This window comes from Megascapheus bottae, chromosome 13, assembly GCF_031878675.1.
Source record: "Megascapheus bottae isolate mThoBot1 chromosome 13, mThoBot2.hap1, whole genome shotgun sequence".
Taxonomy (NCBI): Eukaryota; Metazoa; Chordata; class Mammalia; order Rodentia; family Geomyidae; genus Megascapheus; species Megascapheus bottae.
This window is the reverse complement of record NC_143521.1, coordinates 37849421-37851688: the sequence shown is the minus strand read 5'-3', so window position 1 is coordinate 37851688 and position 2268 is coordinate 37849421. Positions and strand designations below refer to the sequence as shown.

The 2268-nt window shown below is 38.1% G+C and overlaps 1 pseudogene; it reads left to right on the top strand.

Annotated features, from left to right (window-relative positions):
* Positions 1-782: 782 nt before the first annotated feature.
* Positions 783-1689, top strand: LOC150055837 (adapter SH3BGRL pseudogene; annotated as a pseudogene).
* Positions 1690-2268: the final 579 nt, after the last annotated feature.

The window sequence follows — 2268 nt, the reverse complement described above, 5'->3', positions numbered from 1 at the left end:
CATAGAAAAAAAATGTTAGAAGTGGTGCTGTGGCTCAAGGGTAGAGCTGTAGCCTTGAGAAAAGTCCAAGGACAGTGCTCAGGTCCTGAGTTCCAGGCCCACAATTGGCAAAAAAAAAAAGAAAAGAAAAGAAAAGAAAAAAAGAAAAAAGTTTGTCAATCTCATTCTGGATCAGTAGATCAAGTTCCAAACCTATAATCTTCCACCCAGACATTCATCTCCATTTAAATGCCTCACTGGGACTCAAAGTCTTTGTGGCCCAAACTAAGCTCACAGTTGCCACCGCCACCTACAGCAATATTATTGTTGGTTAATGATTCACCATCAACTCTATTAGGCAGGCTAGAAATCAAACACATACATCCTTATCAATTCTTTTTTTTCTAGTCCTGAGGCTTGAACGTAGAGCCTGAGCACTGTCCTTAGGCTTTCTCAAGACTAGAGCTCTACCACTTGAGCCACAGCACCACTTCTGGCTTTTTTCTATGTATGTGGAATTGAACCTGGGTCTTCGTGCATGCTGTGCAAGTACTCTACCAACTGGGCCAAACTCCCGGCCCACATCCTTATCAAATCTTATCCAAGAAAATGTCAAATCAGCCAATTATCCTGTCCATTTTATGTTAAATATTTTTCAGATCAGTCTTCTTCTTTCTGGCCATGACAAAAGCTTCATTTCTTGTCTTTGCCTGGGCTGTGACAGTAGTTCGTGAAGTGGGCTACCTATTTCTAGTTTCTCTCCCCTGGATTCCAACTTCCTCACCAATGCCAATTCTTGTAATTCTTCTGCTTAAAAATTTTAAATGAGAACACCCCAACAATCAATCGCAAGGCACCGTTTCCAGGATGGTGATCCGCGTGTACATTGCATCCTCCTCTGGCTCTACAGCGATTAAGAAGAAACAGCAAGATGTGCTTGGCTTCTTAGAAGCCAACAAAATTGGATTTGAAGAGAAAGATATTGCAGCCAATGAAGAGAACAGGAATGGATGAGAGAAAATGTACCTGCAGACAGTCATCCAGCAACAGGGCACCCCTGCCACCTCAGATTTTCAATGAAAGCCATACCGTGGGGACTATGATGCCTTCTTTGAAGCTCGAGAAAATAATGCAGTGTATGCCTTTTTAGGATTGACAGCTCCACCTGGTTCAAAGGAGGCAGAAGCCCAGGCAAAGCAGCAAGTGTGACTGTTCAGCGTTCTGCCATCAGCATCTTGAAAATTGAGTCTCCTTTGCTTTTTAAAATGGCAAAAGTATCTTGGCTTCAAAAGAAACAGGCTTACTATTGTTAGTTGGTTTCTCACATGTAAACAATCAAAATGAATACAGAATTAAAATGTGAACACTCTGGTGGAATGACTGGGTGATGAACATAACATCTTAAGTTGATCTCATAGACTAGACTAGAATAGGATAGAACAGAATAGAACTAGCTTTGTTATCTGCCAAGGCATTTTATGTACTCCAGTGATTTTTACAAAGAAAACACCCTCCTTTTTTGATATTCTTATTGCAGCTTAAGTATATCTACAGCTAGACATGGAATTTAAAGGAGAAAGGCTCTGCTTCCTAAATTACCTTGTTAACTTGAGTGAACAAAAACATGGGCCTTTTAAATTTGATATTACTGTGAATAAAGTGTATTTGCAAATAATGTGTATGGTAGATTACACATTAAGATTTCTTACAATGATTCCCAGTTCTTTTGTAGAAGAAATTTTTTCATACTGAAACATATGTTTTCTGGGCCCCTCAATGTGCCCTTCCATTGCACATTAAGTGAGTAGAATAGATGGCACCTCGTAAAAGGCAATAAATTCATCAGATTTAGAAGTCCCTTGGTTAGTTCCACAGTTATGATGGAATTATGTTTCTAAATTACTTAATTTAGTAAAATGGACATTATAAAAACATGATACTATTGCCTAAGGTTTGTTTTTTGGGGATTTTGCTACAAAAAATCTTATGGTTTCTTTGTTCTTCAAGGTTAAATACAATTTGTGATCATAAATGCCACTGGGCCTTTTCATTTCACATTAAGGATCTATGTGTGATTATATACAACTAAGTGGAGCGACTATATCCTATGCCTCTATTCATCAAATAGCACAAGTATCATGTAAAAGAGCAACTGTTAAAATATTTTGAAGACTTCCCAAAACACCAGAAGTATGGCCTAAATCACCTACACAGAAAATATACACTGATTCCATTTTACACTTTACAAAATAAACACCTTTTTCTTTATCCTATCTGTTGTTTTCAAAT